This window comes from Tinamus guttatus, unplaced genomic scaffold (assembly GCF_059628265.1).
Source record: "Tinamus guttatus ecotype Peru unplaced genomic scaffold, ASM5962826v1 Tinamus_guttatus_pri_ptg000510l, whole genome shotgun sequence".
Lineage (NCBI taxonomy): Eukaryota > Metazoa > Chordata > Aves > Tinamiformes > Tinamidae > Tinamus > Tinamus guttatus.
Genome location: NW_028289044.1, coordinates 735,259 through 758,727, shown reverse-complemented (window position 1 = coordinate 758,727; position 23,469 = coordinate 735,259).

Genomic DNA, 23,469 nt, shown 5'->3' with positions numbered 1-23,469 from the left:
CCCATGGAAGGCCCAAAGCCGAACGCTGCTTTCTTCTTAATAGCTGACAGACTGAAGCAGCGTCGCGTCCCCGTCACGCGTTGAGGGTTGTGGGCTGCCTTCCCAGCGCCTCTCCTGGGATCCGGAGCCTGGGAACCGCTCCAGGGTTCACAAAGGGCCCCGGGCCGTCGCGAGGGCCGCACGGTTGCCGTGCTCACATAATGTGTCTAGTAACCCTTTCTGAAGCAAAAGATAATTATGTTTCTCTAATGAGACAGCATGCTTTACTGGCTTGAACAGAAGACAGGGAGATAAGATGCCTGGCTTTCTTCTCAGGATGAACCGAAATGAGTCATTTTCCCTGCTTTCTCCCAGCTTGAAAATGATTATGTATACATTTGTTTACTTAAAGTCATTTTTTTCTTTTTAGTTAGAGAAGAATAAGTGTAATTTCACTGAAGAAAAAGTCCCATTGTAATATTCCATCCCAGATTATGTTAACTTGAAAGTAAGAAGAAAAAAATTATTATTTTTGGGTAACTCTGTTACTAGCTCTTTCTCCTGCATCGTTCAGAAAATCAGCTAAATTCAGGGTGTTATTTTTGGATGGAGCTGCCATATGTAGAAGTCTGAGCTCAGACAACTGAAGCTCGGTCCTCCCTATGGCTCGTCTTTCCTGGGTTTGCAGCAGCTCTGCGCTCGCAAGTGGCTCTCTAGGTCCCAACGCAGACATTGCAGGGGCCACACTCTTGGAAGCGGCGTGGAAACACTTTTCATTGCGGGCATCAGCACAGCAGTCAGGATGAACTCGCAGGGTTAAAACCTGTCTTTCTTTACCAGGCAGCTCATGCCCTCTTGAAATCCCGGGTCACTTGGAGATCTGGCACCAAACCTCCATTTTCAGTTCAGACCTTCAGGCACGAGGGGAGAGGAGGCTCCTGGGGACACTCGTCCTGGGCCTGTAGCTCCAACATGGCCAAACCTGACCACAAGAAGTGCAAAACCACAGCCAGAAGAAGTCTGCTGTGAAATGCAGTGCAAAGCGATGCCCTGAAGATTTTCCTCAGCAGACTGGAGCAGGCTCTTCCCCATGGTGATGTCCAAGCCCATCTAAGGGACTGGCCACCCAAAGGCTACCCTCAACAGCTCATTTTGAATTCCCCTCCCTTGCAGAGAGATGTTGTGAATATGCAGAGTTTCAAAGGAAATCTGATTTCCCTTGAGTTCACCGCTGCTCTCGCCTGGCTTGCTGCTTGTCTACTCAGTGGCCAACAGCACTTATCTTATGCACAGTCTACTTTCCAGTTTCCTCTCTGTAGTAACAGAAGCCGTGGTAGGAGGTTCAAATAATTGTTTTTACAAGAGCCGCTTTCCGCAGAGCCCTTTGAAGGTCACGCTGATTATTTCCTCCGGAGTGAGCAAAGCACCATGTAATTATTGCAAATGTCACCTGGCGAAAAATCCCTTCCAGTCAATCATCCCAGCCTGGAGATAACTGCTGCAGCTCTTTCCTCTCGCAACAAGTCAAACAGAAGTGATGAGGGCTCTGGCATCTCTCCCATCAAGGCTGTATATTCTTCCAAATATTATAAAATTGGTTAAATAACATTGAGAGGCCAGCTCTGAAATCCCCTGCTCAGACATGCCCTGTGTGCTTTATGTGGCCCTGCTCTGTGCCCTTTCCGTGCTAGGCAAATTGGGTTGTGATTTTTTAATGTGAGTCACATCAATGTTCTGTGGCCCTGCTGTAGACTTTATAGGCACTTGGAGGCTTTGAACACCCTCGAGCACCCACAACTCAGTGGTAACTCAGGTAATATTTATATTTATGGTGCTTAACAGTTTTCTATAACTCTAGTTCTGTTTAGTCATAATTTTGTGACACTTGACCCTTGGGGTGAAATGTTGTACATTTAGTTAACGCCCAAAAGAGGCGTGTATGATTTTTTAAAAAATCTTAAGAGCAAAGCTGCCTCTGGGACACTGTCTGCAAACAATATATTTAATATAGCGGGGGGAACCAAGCACATCATCAGAAAAAAAAGATCATTAAAAATCTGGCTATTTGTTCCCATCTTTGCATGATAAGCTATTACATTTCAGTGGGAATAAGTGGTATTAAAATATATTTTACTGAAAATGAGCACTCAGCCAACTATAGTTATGAGCAACAAAAAGAAACCTTAATAGGAACATACTGTAGTTCCAAGGGAAAATGGATGTGATAGATTCATAGTTTTAGTCATATTTAATACAGGACCCAGGAAATCTTGCATACATATGCAACAGACAAGCATGTATCAGGACTGAAATGCACAGCACATAACACAGAGCAAATTAGCCAGCTGGTGTATATATATATATATATATATCGTGTCAGAAATATTGCTAAAATTGCAAAGGACACACATGGACTGGAGAAGAAACTATTTATAGCATCGTAAAGTGCCAAAAGGTTGAAGAAAAAGCCTTTGAAGATTTCACAGAGGAGAGAGAAATGCGCAGTGGACTGCAAGGTTCAACTAATGGTGCACAAGCCAGAAAGGATCACATTCATAGTCTATATGCACCAAGTTAGCAAATCCAACGGGTATTTCCCCAGTTTTTTATTTCAGTATTAGCAGGCTGTCTGTGGAGAAATAATGAAGTTCTCCTTAGTCGGCTTCAAGTGAAGCTGACACGAGGAGGTAATATCCTTCCACAGTATTACCAGAGGAAATGAATTTGTACAGATTTTCTCTCTATAAATCGACACAATATTCTAGTACATTTATTGAAAATGTCAAGGAAAATAGCATTCATAGATGCTTGGAAAATACAGCACCAAGAACCAATCTCACACAGCAATATAACATCAGAAATAAATACTGTGGTACCCACATGATAACTCAGATAGACAGATTCCCTTTGCAAATTACTCTAATAAAAACTTCAATCATTTTAAAGGCAGAGAACAGAAGTATGCCTATTAAAGACAAGCCATGCATGGGATAGCTAGCTGGTCATGAAAATCCCTTTGTGAGAGCATAACATATATGAAACAATCATATAGGAAATGAATTAAGATATTTTATATACAGAATAAATATGCAGTCCTTACTGATCAGCTTTGACAAAGTTGCACAGACTGTTACCTGTTTGGTTACTGTGACCAACAGATCTGTGATAAACTATGTTACGATAAATAAATAAAATAAAATAAAATAAAATAAGGAAATTCTCTTGATATTTCCTAACTTGCCAAGATAAATCAAAGGAGCAAGGTTTTAACATGAAGTTAAATCCAGGCTGGCTTAGAGCTTTCTTTCTCACAGATCAATATTTACATTACTCGTCAAATGCCAACAGGTTTCGCATGCTGGGTGCCTCATTGCACGGAGCTGAAACACAGTAGGAGACCTTGCTCTGGCACTAGGCACACATGAAAAGTAATTCTAATGCCCTGTGCCATTTTCTATTCTTACCCTATTTTCCCTGGCATAAGAAATAAAAGAATCCTGCCTGTGGGAGCCTGCAACATGCCACACATGGTGGCCACGAGTCCACCTAGGACATGGGCCCTCATGAGGAGGCTGCCTTGGGAACCCTTAATATAGACTCCCTGTGGAGAGAGGAATCAGCCTCATCTCTATTTGTTCACATCAGCAAGTAATTTCAGAAGACTTTCTACATTTCTGCTCCAACTCTAGATCTGTTTTGGGAAGTACCTCTGTGAAATGGGGATTCTGCAATACTGCCAGAAGCACCTTGTGGCACCAACCTCTGGTTTCACCTAAGCCTGGTGGTGCAGTTCCATCACTAGTTGGTACCACTTGTCTGGGATAAGATCTGGAGCCCTGTCAAGGAGGAATTCTCTTCCTAAAGGGAATTCTGTTCTGCATCTTCCTTTTTGTGCTGGAAGCAGCGCAACAGACATGTTCCCAACTGCTAATTAAAGTTGTTATTTTTCAAAAGATGAAGGATCCTGTCTCTTGAATGGGCATTGAACTTCACAGTCATGTGCTCAGGGAAGAAGGCTCTTCAGAAACCCTGCCCAGATTTGGCAGTGGAGAAGGCAGTGGTGGGGAGAGATGCTCACAGAGAGGGTTTCGGGTCACCATATGCTCCCAGGACATAAAGAAAAGCAGTTCTGGGGTGACTCCCCCATCTGTGGGGGGAGCACCTGGAGATTCCCAAAATGTTCTTCCCCGGCACAGTCAGGAGCTAGAGCAGGGGAGGGAACTGGCTGTGGCGCATGGATCTGGCCACGGCGCAGTGCCTGCCAGGGGGGCACGCACACACTAATTTTAGATCAAAGGAAGCCAGAGAGCTGGCGCTTGTCAGATTGAAAGCTCTGCAACCTCCTCTGCACCTTCAACACTGCAATATGCTGGACTGCTTGAAATTATGAGAGTTTAACACGGCCCTTGAGGATTTCAACCTTCATCTGTAAAGTACTTGGCAAGTCATGAACCAACAACGTAACTCTCTTAATGTTTCCCAAGAGCTCTAAAAAGATACATCCCTAACATCTTTATTTTTGAAGTACCATCCAGTACTTGCTTACATCAACCTCTACTATACCTCCAATTTCTGCTTTAAACACTGCCATGCACTGTTTCAGCTTTTACACTGTCTTCTTTAGGATGCAGTTTTTCCAAAATGATGTTCTGATACTGATCTTCCTACTAACAGGAGGTTGCTGTGCATGCTGCGTTGTCCAGAACAAAATAACTGATAAATTACATGCTTTCAAATAAATTGCTTGATGATACCTACATTAGTGTAGGCTTTTGGGTTTAACTGGCTAGCATTTTGTCTTAATGAACAGTCTGAGGACCATGTAACTGAAGAAATATTCCACTGAGGCCAGAGTCATGAAAGGGTTCAATAGAAGATCTTTTGTACATTGCTCTGGCAGATGCAATAAATCTCATTAAAGTGCTTCAGAGCTCTGTAATACTTTAAAATGGCCAGAAGCCAGCTACCAGTTGCTATTGCACTCTTCAGTCTTTTCTCTCCTTAAAAAGACAGAAGCCTTAAGATATCATCAAGCATAGAATGTGATTTTCATCCCAGACTTACTCTGGCCTCCTTACACATGTCCTTTTTTTTCGGGTTAGTTTTTATATTTCTCAGTGGGATTTAAATCCCACAGCTGCAAATTCTCACTGTCACCCACAATTCAGACAGATGACTACCTAAAATCTGCCCTCAATTATTTACAACCACGTGCTATAAATATATGGTTCCTAAAAGCATGTGTTTTTGTGAGAACTGACATCAGTTGCAGAGGATCTCAGGGCTACTTAAAGCAAAGTTGTTTGTTACGAGATCACACGTGTAAAGACTTCGCCTAGTCAGCAACCTGGTCACCAATTCTATGCTTTCAATTTCTTTCCATATAGAAGTGACCAATCTGGAAGGTGAAAATAAAAGGCACCCCAATGCAAACAGCTGGAAAAACAACACAACCAAGCAGCCCTTTTTCCCTTTGCCTTCTCTGCTACATTGCACTACAGCTTAGATTTCCCCTATGCTGCAAATACTTACTGAACATATAGCCTAATAAAGCTCTGACCAACATAGTGCTAGGCTTCCCAAGCTATGAGACCTGCGCAGCCCCTCTGGGGTCACACGGGAGAACTTTAAAAAGCTCATGGCAGGATTTAGGGAGTGAAGGGAGAGATGCACAAGTAAGTTATTCTAGTAGTCACCCCTGAGCAGAAGTGGATCCTCCAGCCCTGGGCAGGCACTGTTAATAGCACGCTCAAGTTGAGAATGATGCTGTGAGAACCCATGAAACAATTTAGAAACCGATTAAAAGGAAAAGTTGCTATGATGGCTCCAATTTCAGAGGCAGAGTTGCATGACACTCACCCCATCCATGAACAGCACAAATAGTGCACAAAACCCAGATTGCACTTGGAAAGTGTTTTCAGTTTTGACAATGAGCAGTGTTATTAAATCACTGTCAAGAAATGTATTTGCTTTATTTTATAGCATTTGCCAATAGCTGTTAGATCCCAGGCAGAGAGTCAAAGCACAGGCGAGCAGGAGGGCTACAGCAGATGTGGGACATGGGACTGGGTGTCTCAGCTCTACACTGGAAAATTGGCAGGACCTCTGAAAAGAATGAATTGATTAGTAAATTCATCTATGCCAATAAGGTACTCTGCAGGAGTAGAAACAAGTTACAGAAGTATAAACAAGTCAGTCAAAAAGAGAAAAAATATGAATATGTTTTAATTAATGTAATCTAATCATATATTCCCTTAAATGCAATCTTTCCAGCAGCAATCCCTTCCTAGCAGCACTTACCTGCTCTGCATATTCTGTAATTTAACATAGAGTTTTAGAAAACAGCAAACCACCTACCTTGTCCATGCAAAAGAGCTTGTTAACTTTTTTCCTTGCTAAGCACAGATACACTTCCCTCTGGAACTCATTCCTAGCACCGGGTAGAGGAGAGGGCTATTGCTATTGCACGTCCTCACGCCAGCAGCACGGTGAGTTGGTAAACGAGGAACGTATGGATGAGCAAGGTGCAGCCCAAGAGGCTGACAGGGGGTCAAAAAGAAGCGGAGAGGAAAGGGAGAAAGTGCCAGATTGGAGAACCCGCCATTCGGCGTGCTGATGAACTGCCCTTCTGGGCTTCAGCATCCTATGGACAGTGGAAGGAGGCAGGCACTGGCATGCTGGCAATCAGTGACAGGAGCAGTCTGTCCACTTGGAGAAAGAAGATATCAATTTTCAGTGCCTCAGCTTTTTCGTACCCATTGATACAACCTTCATCTTTGCCATTTGCTGGTAGCAGACATTTGGACTCACACTTTGATGGCAGCTGATAACCACCATTGCCAGATCTGCTGGTGGGGCTGACCATGGAAGTGTTGAAGTTTTCCAAAATCTGACACAAAGAATTGCAGCCGGGTTTTAGCCACAGAGAAGTAGGAAAGGAAAAGGGCCACAGGAAAGCATATCACTAAACTACCACTTATGCTGGCAGTCTTTACAGTATATTTTGATAATGGTATTTTTAACCTGAGTTATGAAATTCCCATCTCCTACTCTGTTCCACAAGCCTCGTACTGCTCTGTCTGGCTACACATGTTGCATCAAGGCGGATATTAAATCCCATGCACTGGCACAGGGTAGGTGGCCCCTGCTCGTGGCCAGCGCACGTGGCCGGGGCTGCATGTGGCACTGCCAGGAGCCTGTGGCATGGACATCCCCAGCTCTGCTTGGAGAAGGCAGGTGGCTATGAGCCCGGGCAGCCAGGACTAGCACCCAGTTCAGCTCTTCCACTTGGTGCTACATCGTGGTGGGAGCAGGGAAGGAAAGGCCGTCTCTCCTCCTTAGCTTCAGGGCATCACGAGCACCCTCATCCACACTCAGCATGGCCTACAGAGGGTTGGTCACACTCAGGAAACCTCAGCCTTAGCTGCCCAAACAGACTTATCGCACCTGAACCATTGCCCAGGGCAGGCAGCAGACTGAGCCCTGTCCTGGTGGCACAGGTGGACAGGAGCCTGCTCCAGGAGCTGCTCCGAGGAGACCGTTCCCACATCACAGACAGGCAGCCCACTCGAATGATCCTATCAGCCTGTTCCTGGAAACGAAGAGATCACTTTGGCTGACATTTTCCACAGTTAATGAGCTTCCGGCAGACACCTGGTGTGTAGAACCTTGGCCCAACGAGTTCACAGCTGGCAAGGTTAAAAGAAACGGCTTTTACTGGAAAGTGTTGGGCAGCCTCAGCAGCACCCAGCACCACCAGCCCTGCTGCTCGCAAGTCAGACAAGCACCAAGCTGCATTTCCAAACGGCCTTGGAGATTACTGACGTGGAGAACAGCAGCAAGAGTTCAGGTGGGAGAGAGCGCCCGTGTTCCCTGAACACCAGGCGAGATGGAAGGGAGCGACCCAAGGACCCTCGTGCCCATCACAGTCCCAAAAAGCAGGAGACTTGGAGCCTGTCCACAGCTCCGGTGCCCAAGCCACAGCCCTGCCAGGATGCAAGCAGGCAGGATCTTATCCACAAGCATCTAAAGTATCCAGTGCTACAGTTTCAAGGCTGATCTAGGACATTTGGAGAAGATGCCATAGTGCAAAGCCTCGTTTGACATAAGTAGGTACCAGTTCTCTAGCAGTCACATAGATTTAGGCCAGATATAAGGCCCGGATTATTTTATGGACACCCACTAGAGACTGAAATGAATGCTGCTAAACAAGCTTACGAAAAATCAGACCTAAACCTCTGTCACCCCTGCATCCCTGCAGCCTACAGCAAGTTCAGAGAGAGTGCAGGTGTTGCTGGTCTCCAGCAGCCATGCTGCAAAACCTGAAAGAAAAAACCCACAGTGATCAAATGCTTTAGCTCTCTGCCTTCTGCAGATGCCATGAAATCATCCAGCATTGAAATCCATTCCTAGTTTTCAGATTCCCTTGCAAGTTGCTGAGCTCTTCCTGAGCACCCACACGCATGACCTGCAGTGAGAACTCATGGCACTCGGTATCGTGAAAGCAGGCTTCTGAAATAGGACTTGTTCAAAAATAACATCAAATTGCCGGGACAGTTCAGTGGGGATAGCACATCTGAGAAAAAACACACGTGTCAGGTGAGTTGCCACCTACCACGTGCCCTTCGTGGTGGGCTGGCTGCCTCTTTCCATAATGAAGCCTCTCAGAAGCATTGGGAGGAGTGCTCATGCTGGATGTTTCACAGGCTACAAAGGAGGAAAGCTCAGCTCTGGCTTCTACAAATCCACATTGCAAAGAAGAAAAATATGCTGCGAGATCATGTGGGCCTCATAAGCCTGAGAAGAGTTTGCATTCCTAAAATATTTTCAGTTTTAATAACCCTTTGGAGTACTATTGGACTTAACTCCCTGTAGCAAAGACATGCCAACTGTCATCTTGGGGTTTCAAATTAGTTAAACTCCGTTCTTTCAAATTAGGTTCCTACCCCCCAAAAAAGGTCAGGAATCCTCTTAACAGATGGTTTTGAAAGAGAAAATGCAAACAAATTCTGCAATATAATATGAAGTAATACTGCTGTCCAGGAACTCCCAACTATTTTCCTCCCTATGTACAAAGTAGTGGTCTGATATTATCTGCAAAGGAAGTTCAAGGGAGCTGATACAGATTAAGACTTTTTAAAGAAACAGGAAACTTATCATCATCTACACTTACAGTCTAGACTAAACTCAATCTTTTAACCATTTAGGATCCTGGCAATGAAATACCAGTGGAATCATAAATTGAAATATAAATACTCAAACTAATGGCAGCAGCTCTAATGAAAACAACACGGCGATTGCCACCTTCATATGACATGCGGGACGCAGGGGACTTTGCAGAAATAGGGAAGAGCAAAGCAAAGTGATTCAGCACTGCAGGAGGCCGTGGCAATAGTCGCTCATGGCACGGTGCAATATGGCCATATCCAGAGTTCACAGATAATTCACAGCACTGAGCACCGTGACGAATGCTTGATGGAGCCACGTATAAGAAATTCAGGCTCTGGTGCTCTGGATTATACCTAACTTTGCTTATGAAAGGTGTCAAGGCCATGCTTGAGGACTGCCCCAGCATGTACAAGGGATGTGCAGCCCGAGGCTGCTTCTGCAAACCCAAAGCCACGTCACCAAAAGCAAGTGAGCAGCCCCAGGCCCTACACAGGCCTTGCTCTGCCAGATCCAAGTAGGCATTAAGAAAAAAGCAACAAACAAAATGCCCTGCAAGCATCAAGCTCTTCCCATACAAAAAGAAATACTTTTTTCAGCCCTTAGGCCAACACTGTGCAAAGGCTCTGTCATGTGGCATTTATCATTGCACACACTGAACAGTGAGCACAGTGACCTAGATGCAAGCTTATCGCAAAATACAAGTTTTATCTCACCACGGTTGCAGCTCCGCAGGTGAATGGCACAGGGAGCACCTCTGCTGTGCAGGTGGGGATGGGGAATAGGGGGTCAGCATGTGCCTTGCAGAGCACACCAGAAGCCAGTCAAGCCCTGCTTGGCAGATGCATGAGAGGAGACCCAGACAAAGCTAGAAACAAGGAGGCATGCTTGATTGAATTTTCTTTTCTTTTTTTTTTTTTTTTTTGGTGTCTCCCCTATATTTGCAGTCAAAGCCTGTCAAAATTCTTCACGTTTGCTAACTGCTCCACTTCTGAGCACTTGGGGTACATCTCTGCGTGATGCAGCAACGCTATCCCAAACACAGCTCTCAAGGGCAACTTCTGCAGCCAACCCAAGCGCTGGCCACACATCCAGGGAAGCAGCTGGGCATGACTGTGACACACAGTGAACATGTGGCATGCCCCCAAAACACATGGGAACGGGTCCTGGGGCAGGACGCTGCCAAGTGCAGGACTTGGTGTCATCTCTTTCTTGAGATGAAGGATGCTATCTTGGGCAACCAGAGATAAGCAACTCTAGGCCAGCCCAGCAAAATGCAATGAGCTCATGAAACATTGCCCTGGGGATCACCTTCTGCAAAAACTGAAGGCTGGATTTTAGAGGCTGGATAGAGCTTAGCTCATGCATGCAATTTTAAAATGATAAATCTGGGGTTCACTAAAGCTTCTCCCTCTGCAACCTCACTCCGTAACACTGCTCGTAGGTGAGCTGGGCAGTCAGGGCAGCCTTTCCACGAAGGCTCAGAGTTGTTTAGCAGGTTTATAAACATTGAATCGCACCAGCCTTTCCCTGGCAAATTAGTCATTCAGAGGTGCAAGCAGCAGCCTGCTTTGCATGCTCCAGGGAGAGGATTTTGCTTACTACTGTGCTGGCACCACCTCTCCCTGCAAACAGGCTCTGCTGCCAGCGGCAGTGGTTGTGCAAAGCTCCCATGGCCTGGAACCATGGAGAGCAGTGGGGTCCCTGGCACAACCTCCTGCCAGGCCACCCTCTTAACCTCCTCCCTCTTACCACTGTGCAACAAACAAGCCCTTGCATTGCTGCACAGGCACCCGAATGCTGATGCTACAGCCCCAGATGGGGCCTCTGGGTGGTGGGACCACCCATCCACCCGGCACCAAGACTCCACGTCCCCATAACCCGGCTGCTCCAGCCGTCCTCGGAGAACATCAGAAACAGTTCAACAGCCCCAACCCCCTGGCTTCCCAGGCAAAGATTAGCTCTGCAATGTGCAGAGCTTTTTTTGCCAGGAATTTTTTCAGCATTTTCAGCATTTATGGCCTTAATGTCTTCAACATTATATAAGATTTCATGCCTCTTTTTATCACTCTTGACAAATTAAATCTCAGTATTAAAGCTAAGGCTATTTACTGCCCTTGGAAGCTGCAGGCAGGTAACTATCCCAGTCACAGCATGCAATGATCTGAAGACCTTCTGTGAGTTGTGTTTCCACCAGACACACACAGAATGAGAGGTCACAGTTCAGCAACAGCCTATTTATAGCTCACCATGTCCAAAAGGCTTATTTTATTTAAGCAAGCAAAACAAGCAAAACCAGACCACAGAGATACTCCTTCAACGATCTGAACTTTCTGCACATTCCTCTTGCTCAAATTTGTCACATCCAAACCAAAGCTCTGGTTTTGACAAACCACAAACACTTCCTTCCTTCTTTATTTATTTAGGTGCGGGTAGGCTGTTTGAGATCTGCGTGCATGCTGGAATTTCACATCTTGGGCTCATTGCTGCTCAGTGACACGTTGCATTCATGTTCTATGGACTACAACGTGCAGCATAGGCCCTCTCTTCCATCCCTGCACCACCAGCACATGTGCAGCCAGGGCATGACCACACTAGCATTACTGTGTGCATGTGCATGTGAAGAAACTTCACCTATCTCACAAGGATGCAATACATCTGCCTCTCTTATTTCCACTAACTCATAATTTCAGGCAGAAGTTTCAGAGTTTGCAGGCAAGACAACTCATGAGAGGTGTTGAGATTCTCATACTGAATATTACTTGTGGGCTATTTGGAAACAGTTGATCATATGTACTCTCATGAAAATGCAAACCATATTTGGCCTAGAAGCTACAGACTTGTTTTCCCATCTCTTTCTTTCCTCCTCTCCCCTTTCTCCACATTTTAGTGGAGCCAGTACACCTTTGTGAAACAGCATCTTTCTTAAGCAAAGTTAAAATCTGTGTCAGAACATTTAAACACAGTTGCACAAGTGAATAGTTATTCTGTCACCACATTTTTAGTCAAACAGGAGGAATTTGTGCATTAGACAAACCTCTAATTTCAGATGTTATTTGAAGGATGAGCAGAAAAGCATTTATGTGATCTGCAAAGACTTTTATTAACTTATGCTAACCCTATAAAAGTATTAGAATTCTGTGCACATCACTGAGCTAAGAAAATAATATTGCATCTCCATGGCAACCTGCAATGAACAGTGTATTGATCATCTCTGAAAAGATAGGAAAATGTACTATTCTTGCATTACAATGAATTCCACTTAGAACATGCCTTGTGCTTACAATCCTTTAGAATTAAAAAGTATAAAAATTGTGAATCACTGCCTCCCAACCAAATGCGTGATGTGTTAAACACTCGTTTTTCCTCCTGTAGCTCTTGCTTCTTACAAAGGTGCTGTAACTTCATTCATACCATCAATATTTCTCGACACAATTCCCAAGGACGATGCCAAGTCCAAGATGTTCCACACTGTTAATAAAAGCATGAAGATAAAGTCAACTGCTTCTCTTCCCTTTTCTCTTTGTTCACTTACCCTGGTCCCAACTCCCACTTCTACAGCACTGAACTATTACATCAGATGTTGCTATTCTCATCACGATTTAGTTCACTAAAAGAGAGAAAGCATGCATTTCAAAAAGGAGATGTTTTTTGGTATAAACTGAAAAACAAAGGACATCACTGTGAAGAAAAAAAGGGTGCAGAGTATGAGTGAGGCACAAAGATCAACTGTGAAGAAATGAGATTGCTCTGGCTAGAGAAATGCAGCAAGGATAAAGGAGGAAAAGCAAAGAGTGACACTCTAGAAAGGAAAGATACGCATCACACAGCAATGGAAATCATTCTCAAAAGTCCATTAAATGCCTTTCAGAAGTTTCACGGCAGACTAACAGTGAAGAAGTGGCTTGCTGATTCAGTAATGATAATGCCTTTCAACATCATTATTTGGGCTGTTTGTCCAGACACAATGTCATTGTGCTCACTCAGTCTGCTTGTAAAACTGAAGCCCTGTCAAAGGCAGTATGATTTGCTTCAATTCTTTGCACATACACCTCAATAAAACTTCAAGCCTAAGTCACCCACCAAATAACGGAAGCTAGAAAGACTCATTCTTGGTGACCAGGCTATTCCATTTCAGACTATTTCAAGTTTTTTTTCTTCCATTTCTCAGAAGTGTATCAAACAGGGAGAGAAGGTATTGGAGAAGAGGGAGTGCTGGTCTGTGTGTATGGCAGCTTCCCTCTCCTTTTTTGTTTCTTCATAGGAATATTAAGTGACTCCTGGATTCATTTATAGTAAGTAATACTATAGAATGATTCCCAGCAAAATTACGAGGCAAAAAGCAACAGAAGTCATTTTAGTGAAGAAGCAAAGATGGTGACCATACTAAAAAAAAAAATCTGGCAGGGCTGAAAAACAGGAATGTGCAGTATAATTATGTGCCTTCAGATCAGGATCAGTGATACAGGCTTTCCTACCACATTCAGCTGGCAGATGGTAGCAATAAGCCACTGGAGCCACCTCCAGCAGAGCAGGGCACAGGCACCCTGGCAGCGGCACTTCAATGCAAGGAAGGGGAAATAAATACATCACATTTTAACATTCATGGAGATTTCTGCTCTCTATGAGTTTGATTTGATAGTCGATGTAACTTTCTTATTCTGTACTCATCCAGCATGCAGTGGCTGAATTTTGTATTCCATATTCTCAGGCAGCAGATGACCTACTTTCTTTACATTATTATTGCTGGTTTAGGCAGCCTGCCTCCCCGAGGGAAGAGGAGGAGGAGGAGGAGGAGTGCTGGTGGCATGTTTGTAGAGGATATACAGCTGGGACTTTGCTGGTGACTGAGTCAGGGAGGAAATGGATAGATCTTCCAAGATGGTTTTATGGGAAGTGAAAATGTATTCAGCCTGCAATGCTCAGCCCCTACACCCTGCAACAGGAATGGCTGTTTACAGAGTATTTTAAAGCTGGTTGGGCTAGAAAAAAAAAAAAAAAAGAGTAATTACCAAAGAGCAGAAGCAATCAGTAAAGTGCCTTGCAGATACAAGATGCAGGTAAAGCATGGGCAGGTGTGAAGGGTGGAAGGCATGGGAAGGAGTACCCAGAAGGCTGGGTGGCATATATAGAATCATAGAATTATAGAATCATGATGAGAGTGGTTTGGGAATGGGTGACCAAAGCAAAAGCCTGTAGGCTGAGCAAGGGAGAGTAGGAGATCAGCTGACTGCTTATAAAAAGCAGGCATGTGGTGAGCGTGTGTCCAAGGAGGGAGAACAGAGGGAAAGGATGCACATAAGTGTGTGAAATGAGTGGGCAAGAAGAAGGAATAGAACAACAAATGGACAATATGCCTTGAAAACTGTATTTTTGCCAGTGTGGGCAAGTGAGTAGCTCAAATTCACCTCCAAGATGGATTGGCAATCTTGGGCTCCTTTCAGGTAAATGGACAAAAGCCGTGCTTGCAAGCCTGTTACAGGTGAGACTTTGCTGTGTGAGCACAAGCTTTGGTCTCTGCTGGATGTGGGATATGATAAAAATGGGATGATAATTAAACAATAAGGCACCTCTGCGAACACACAGGTCATGCACGGTCAGGTGAGAAATGCCTGAACCAAAAGGAGAAGCTCTGCAGTCAGAGCGCAATATCAAAAAAGTCAAGCAGAAGAAAGAGAAGACCTAGAAACAAACTTTGGAGAAAAAAGAAGTAAAGCAGCTTTCTGGTTGAAGAGCTCTTGAGAGGAGGGGCAGAGGAGCTGAGTGTCACAGGTTTGCTGCTCAGATGCATTTGGCATAGAATCACAGAATCATAGAATGCTCAAGGTTGGAAGGAACCTCTAGAGATCATCTAGTCCAACCCCCCCTGCACACACAGGGTCACCTAAAGCACATGGCACAGGACTGCGTCCAAGCGGGTTTTGAAGATCTCCAGAGAAGGAGACTCCACAACCTGTCTGGGCAGCCTGTTCCAGTGCTCTGGCACCCTCACTGTTAAGAAATTTTTCCTTAAGTTCCTGGAACTTTTGATGATTCAGTTTCCTCTAGTTCTGTCAGTGGCCACCACTGAAAAGAGGCCAGCACCATCCTCCTCACTGCCTCCCTTGAGGTACTTCTAGACACTGCTCAGGTCCCCTCTCAGCCTTCTCTTCTCCAGGCTGAACAGGCCCAGCTCCCTCAGCCTCTCCTCATAGGGCAGATGTTCCAGGCCCCTGATCATCCTTGTAGCCCTGCGCTGGACTCTCTCCAGCAGCTCCACATCCCTCTTGTCCTGTGGAGCCCAGAACTGGACACAATACTCCAGATGTGGCCTCACCAGGGCTGAGTAGAGGGGCAGGATCACCTCCCTCGACCTGCTGGAGATGCTCTTCTTAACACACCCCAGGATCCCATTGGCCTTCTTGGCCACGAGGGCACACTGCTGCCTCATGGTCAACTTGTCGTCCACCATGACACCCAGGTCCTTATCTGCAGAGCTGCTCTCCAGAAGGTCGGTCCCCAGCCTGTACTGGTGTCTGGGGTTATTCCTCCCCAGGTGCAGGACCTTGCACTTGGCCTTGTTGAATTTCATGAGGTTTTTCACCGCCCAGTTGTCCAGTCTGTCCAGGTCCCTCTGGATGGCAGTGCAGCCCATGTTTGTACATGGAAATGTATCAGTCATAGCAAGATCTGATGCAAATCATTCCATTTGATATGGTATTAGAAAGTATATAAACATCTCCCTGTAATGATTTGATTTGAAATACTGGCTTTAGCTTTTCTCATTCCGCTTTAGCTAGAGAAGAGGACTTTTAGGCTAGAGGAAAGGACTGAAAAATTATGTGAGCAAAGCACTGGATAACAAAAAAGCTCTTTAGTCTAATACTTTCCTCTAAAGCTGATCTCTTAGGCATCGCGTAGGTCAAATAGGACTCATAGGCCCAGACACAAGACAGTACTTAAATATGTGCTATAAGCACCTGCATAACCCAGGACAGACTCAGTTTCCCCCAGTAGCATGTGGTGGGGAATTATCTCAGGTAAAACTTCTCAAGCAGTGTGAGAGCTCATTACAATTATTAGAAAGATGCAGAATAATGACACACCTAGTAAAGGCAAAAATATGTTTGAGCATTTTCCCTTCACTGAGAAATGCTCTTTCTAGCTCTCAAAGCAAGAAAGCAAATTTTATTGCTGAAAAGCTGGGAGAGAGAATGCCTCTAGCGAGAAAAAGGGTAAATGACCATTAGTCTCTCTGTCACTCTGAGCAGGTGGAAAACCCAAAACGTGCTGCTGTCACTAGGTATGCCAAGAAGGGATCCCAAGAGATACGGTGTCTCTGCTTCATAACTTAAAGGATTTCACAGTAATCAGCCCGGAGTGACCAAGATTGAAGATATTTCATCTGTGAATTAATCATTTATAATCTATCACCACAAAGGAAGCTTCAGCCCTGCTCATTAGGATGATTACCACGAGCTGCAGTGCCCTAGGAACATTAAGCACTTTGGTAAAATTTAAGATAAGAAGACATTTCACATAACTAACAGTCAAGGAAAATGTCACCAGATTCTCACCTACCTACAAGCTTGTCATGAAAAGTCAGTTTCAAGCTCTGATTTACTGAAGGGGTTCTAAAATGTATTTTAAAAATCCATATACTTGTACACTGCAGGACAACCACCCCATAAGAAAAATAGAGGTTGGCATTTTCAGCCTGATTAAGCTTAAGCATGATTGCAAAAAAGCCAATTGACTTAGGTTGTATAAAGGAGTAAGAGTGGATGCTCGTTATTTATCATTCTGCAAAGAACTGATGTCTGTTGCCCCAAGCTACAATAAAAGGCCAATGAGAATTAAATTAACATCAAAAGAGGCAGAGCTGAGCCATAAAAACCTTCATCAAAGAAGTAAAGCAGATGTGTCATTGTATGCTCAAAATGAGTTAGGTTTCTGTTCACTTACCACATCACCACAGTAACTGGATTGGCCAATCTCTGCTAATGCAGCTAGCCCAGAAGCAAATGATAAGAGTAGGTTTCCAGACTAGACCCTTTCTCATTTCCATATTTCAAAAGAAGGAAGGAATACAACCCTTACAGCCTCTGCACCATCATTTGTGGCTTGCCTTCCTCACAGTTCCTTATCAGTGGGAATAATTAGCTTGAACACCGAAACCCTCTCTATGGGGATAAAGGGACAGCCCTCTGTCTCTTAGCACACAGCAGACGTTCATTAGCTTGCGTGAATTCACCATAAAATGTGGACTCAGATACAACATATGGCCTTGTTATGCCTTTTCCCCAAACAGAAAGCAAAAAAGATCATTTTCTAGTATAAATTTGAGTGGAGTTGAAACATTTTTTAAACGAACTGTGTATTCTGCATGTGTGCTTCATGCATTGAAGAGAAAATTCAATCATTTCAGTGTAATTGTTTTATTTACACCAGTTTAACCAGAAAATAAATGGCTACAATAATCTTCTGAGTAAGAAATTATGCAGTTCACACCAGGAGGGTAATCAGCAGTGAAAATAAGTAATATTTTCCTGACAAAGCTGGAACTCATGAATGTGTCTGCGATGGGCAAGAAACCACATATTAAAATTTTCTTGAGCAACTCCACTTTAAAAAACAAAATAACAATGTTTTATTCATCCACCTCTCTGTCCTTCCCTTTCAAACAACCGCAGGTGGGTTAGCTTGCTTGGAAATCCAGGCAATGGAAAGGGAAGGTCTCGTCCTCCTGTTCTGCCTAGCGCTAAGAGATCTCAGGGATGTGCTTCTGCTCTGGTGTAGCCTTTAAGTAGCAAAATCACTGAATGAACTTGGCAAGAGCGAGCCCAAATGTCAATTGTCTCTCCTATAAATGAAATATGATAAGAGAAGGGCTTCATTGGACGTTGCATAATGATGTTTCATCTAATTGGCATGCTCTCAAGGAAGCAAGCGCAGCAAGAGCAGTGCTGTCAGAAGAGCCACAAGAGCAGTACAGAGCTGTCAGCCCAGCCATTCCCTTCTGAACTGCTTGTGGATGCAGCACAGAGGGTTATTAACTCACTTTTCAAATTAGCTCTCAAAACAGATGCTAAGTAGGCAGGTTACTTACCAGGTCCTGTGATTCTTCAAGAGTCTTGCCTGAACCTCTCAGAAAAGCGTCATCGAGTAGGACAGCCTGGGTGCCTCTCAGTGGCACTGCGTGCTCAGAGCTGCTTTTAGAAGTGCCTGCGTTGTCCTCAAATGCCTCAGTTGCACCCATTCCCTACCTCTTTTCGATAAAAGCTTCGCTCAGGTTTCTCTGGGAGGTTTCGATGCCCAACAGTGGCACGGCGAGCCCCTTTGCAGGCAGTGCTAGCCCGCGTGTGCTCCACTCTTGCCCACAGCCACCTGAGCTGCGTGTCTGTCTGTCAGTGTCTGGGGCTTCCTCGCTGTCTTGTCTCCGCCTCTATGGCCTATTTCCTTCAAGAACATGACACCCACCCCTCAACCTAACACAACACAGTAAATTGCCTCCATTCAGCTAGCCCACGTTCCCAAGCACGCCCAGCACTCTCTTAATGGCTTTGAAAACCTACCAAGGGCACCTGCTAGATCCTCCTGTTTCCGCAACATTTAAGACAGCCCATGATATGTTCAAATCTAGAGTCACTCGTGGAAGAGCTGCAAGGAAGGGTGCAAGTGGGGGTTTTGTTCAGAAATATGATGGCACTGTTGGAAACCCAGATCACTGGTTCAAAATGGCCCCTGCTGCTTTCGCAGGATGCCAGACAGGGACGCTCCAAAAGGGCTCCAAGGCAGGAGAGCAGGATAGTTCCAGGAAAGGTGCTGCCCAACCATGGGCACAGAGCTCCAGGGGTGCTAACACAGGGATGTGTCACCCCTAAACCAGGCCATGGCGTTGTGCTAGCTGGGATGGACCAAACCATGCCAGAGAGCTCACTCGCAGTTCAGTGCTGTGGGTGACCACGTGTCAGTGCAACCAGAGGAGACTTCTGCCACCAAAGCATCTGCTGACACCGAGGAAACAGGGGGCTCCACACACTGGAGCCAGGCTCAGGACAGTGCCACCGAAGCCTCATAAACTACAGAAATTAGGATTCTATTGTGGACTAGAAGGCTTCCAAGGCATCATTTACCCAAAAAATCTGAAGGTGTCTCAGTAAAAGCTCGGACCATACCAAAACTGTGAAGACACTCTTCACATGGACTGCAAAAGTGAATGTTTGTCTTAATATAGAGGAGATACATATATATATATATTATTTATTTATTTATTTTGCTGGTAACAGCTCAGCTATTTGGGAATAAACTGTTTATCAGCACAGAGGTAACTAAAGTAACCTGTCTTTAGCATCTTTCCACAAATGGGAACATGAAATGGTCAGGCCAGAACAGGAGGACAAATGCATAGTGGACATACACAAAATTCTTGAGCACTAGTGTTTTCTGGTGTAATTCTCAAGCATTTTCATGCAGAAAGATTGATGCTTCTGCCTTACTTTCAAGTTCCAAATAACAGCTTCTACTGCGAAGCAGGAAAAATGAATGCAAGTTTCTCAGTGGTACTTCTGGAGCATCTGCAAGGCTAATTCAGCAGTATTATGACCTTGATAACCCACATTTACTGAAGTGGATTAGAATCCAACCCTTCAGTGATTTGGACATTTCCTTATTACAACAGAAAACTGTAATATTGCAGAACAGGGCTAGATGAGGTGTGTATATACTGCCAATGTCTCCAAAGCTATAAAAAGGTTTCCATCTGCGTTGTTAAAATAGAGTTGTTTACCCAAAATGTCTTTGAAGCAGAGACAATGAGTAATAGAAAATGCCCTAAAAAAGCAGCACTACTATTTATAATAAAACTGGACAGAAATAAAGATGATGATAAATGCTAATGATTGCACTGGAACACTACAGATAGATAGGATTGTGATTGGTTTGATGCACTTGAAAGAAATAATTTTAAGGCCACAATTTGCTTTTTTCCCACAGTGCCAGCATAGACTTCACTGTCTACCCCACCCAGCAGTGCCTGTCTTATTTGGAGATACATTTCAAGTGTCATGGGACATTCACTGCAAGTGGAAAAAATAAACTGGCCAGTTGCCAAAGCTTACAGCTGGAGGAAGTCTCCTTTGCTGCACAGGAAAATTATTTGATTTTGACACTGAAGTTCCTTGGACTCAGAGCTAGCTCTGATGCCTGTATGCACACGTGGCCATAAGGGTTTCTAAAATGCCATCCTTCATGGAGAGCGTGGTGTCCCCACGAGCCTGCTACCCAAGGGAGTTTAAGGGAGAGGTTTGCCAAAGCCCAGTGAGACAAGTGAAGACCCTAGAATAAGCTATATATGGTTTTATTATTTATTGGTAGCGTATACAAATGACAGCCAAGACAAGACATGGGAGTCGGGCAGACCATGATTGGGCACAAAGACTGTGAATGGACATTTTGTCTCTAGAGGAAGCCTAAGAAGAAGCACAGGGATAAGAGGTGCTGGCAGCACACAGAGACTAGATTTGGCATTGATGGCAGAGCAGAAGGCTCGGAGGAGAGCCTAAATGATCATAAAGCCCAAGAAAACATCTCTTTCTGGCATACCACTTTCTGCTTTCCCTTCAGCTCTTTTTCTGAGAAGCATCATCCTGTGCTGGCTGGTTTCTGCTGGATGGAGCAGTGCTCCTGGCAGGCTCACCAGCACCTGCTCTCCCTCATGGTCTGGTCCTGTCCGGGACTTAAACACACCTTCCTATCTCCTCTGTTGCTCCATATAGTCCTTAGTGCTTGGCAATAACTTAAAATTGGGGCAAAACAAGCAGGAAGACAACACTTACTCCCTGCTCAGGGCTCCTCTGACCTGAGGTCAAGGCCGCCTCAGAGTTCCCCTCCATTCAAATCCCACTTCAATCCTAATCAACGACACAGAGCCACTCTGCCATCCCTAATGCCTATGCTGCATTTGCAAGGTTATCTTTGCAATAGGAATGCATAAAAATTGATTTTTAAAGATGACAGATCTTCCCAAATCAGAGAAATCCTGCAAGGCTCAAAGCCTCTCCCTTCTCTCTTTCAAAAACTTAGGGTTTTAATTAGGTCAGCGGAGAAAAGATCATGTAGATGATAGGCTAAGCATCAAAATGTGCAGTATCAAGTAACGAGAATAAGTCTTCTCTGTGCACCTCTGTAACAGGCCTGTTTTGAGACCTCCAGGAGCATCACTTGGGGCTGAGCCCTCAGCACAAGATATTAGCAACTAAAGATGCAGGTGAGTGCTCAATGGGACTTGTGAAAGCATCTTGCTTCCTAGTCCCTCACTGCATTAGGTCTGTGGGAACTTACTGGTATTTTCATGTCCATATATCAAGACACCAAAATGCCTTTCAAAAACTAAGTCTTGTCTGCCATGCAATTAGTGTCCGTGGCTGTGAAAAGGAAAATCAATATCCACTGAAGAATTCACAAAGGCAATGCACAGCTCTAAGGCAGGAGGTACCACCACAGCGTATATTATATGGTGACAGGTTACAACATTTACAGAGCCAGCAAACTGCCCTTGGAAATCCTTGAACAAAAAACTCTTGCAAAGACTCCAGCAGCTATGATAAAAATGCTTGCAAAATGTTCTCAGGGATCTTTGCTATTTCACTCCTACACTTGCTATGCCATATTCAATTTGTTTTATGCTTAGGCAAAATGAATTAATCCATATAGCTGCAAAGAAAAGTTTGCTAATTGAAAGATAAATACACTCCATAGAAACCTCCTCCAGGAAAGTGCTGGAGAAACAGTAAATTGCTGGATAGCAGTTAGACATCACTTAGTGAATAAAAATAACAAAAACTTTAACAGCATTTGCAGTAAAAACAAACAAATTCAAACATCAAATGAACCATACAACCATTCAGAAGTCATTGTTTTTTTCCTTTATTTAGGAAAAAAAGTGTACATCCCAATACTTCTTGCAGGGAAACAAACTCAATTAACTTAGATTTAGCAAATGAACAGAGTAAACATCACATTTGGGATCTGTAACGATTAAAACAATGAAAAAATAAATTAATGGCAATTACAAAATGTTAATTCTTAATTAACACTGCAATGTTAATTCTTTCACCTCCTCTCTGCAGTCTGAGGAGCCTCCAAGTAGGAATGTAGTCTCTTAGTTGCTTTGTTTTCAGACTCTGACGCTTTCATTTTTAATCTTTAAATTCTTTCCCTGGCTTTTTTAACTAAGTACACCTTAGTTAAGAGACCTGTTCACACGGGTGAAAGATGCCATTGTATATTTGCTGACTTAGGTTTATTATCTACGATCCATGGGGCACAACTCGGGGCTCCCCTCCACCTCCATGCTTTCTGCAGCAGGAGGCAGGCACAAAATTGCTTTTTCACAGCAGCTTTTGCTCAGAGGCAGCCAGGACAGCTGAGGGATTTCGGCAGCACCCACATGGACAGAGATGCTTGATAAGATGGTCATAGGGAATACAGGCTTCAACACACATTCAAGAAGCATATTTTAAACATATATTAAATAACATATGACAAACGTACAACAGACTGCATTTTTTCACCATTCAACTAAAAAGCGGATAAGCTAAAAAAGGGTTCTGTGATTGTTGTTGAATTTCAATCACCTGCTACAGAATGACAGGGATTGTTCATAAAATTCTGTAAAAATAGCTCAGCTTGGAGGCAGGGGAAGCTTTTTTTCCCCACCAACTCTTCTTTAACCCTACCTGTGGGAAGCACTCCAGCTTCAGAACCAATATCTACTCCTGGGTAGGAGTAAATGTGCTAATAAAATAAAAACAAATAAAAACATTGGATGAGGAAACGAGAGTGAACGATTAGGCTAATGATGGATTACAGCATTTAAAGCTCATGGGGACTGACATATGCCAAACCACAATACTCAGCAGTACTTGCTAGTGTGCACTATTTAAAACTCGTGCAGAATGTGGTCACCTTCTCTTGTTCTTAGCTACGGAGTATTACAATGAACAAGAATTAATCACTGTTAAAAAAAGCACTCTCAATGAAGCAGATGTAGAATTGATTTATGAAATTAATACTAATCATTTTCTGCAGCGATCTTTTTTTTTCCTTCCTTCTCCTCGGGTGTATGTATACACATACATATTGGGAGAGAGCAAGTGAGACAGTCACATACTGTATAGTAATATATGTAAGCATATATGCATAATTAGAGTGTGTCTATATGAATTACTTGGGACTTTGAAGTTTAGAAACATGTGATTGACTCAAAGCGACCCAGTCAACACGTCTACTTTCTTGTATTGCAGATAAGGCCATTACAGGCACCTGCAGAAGTTCATTTTGCAT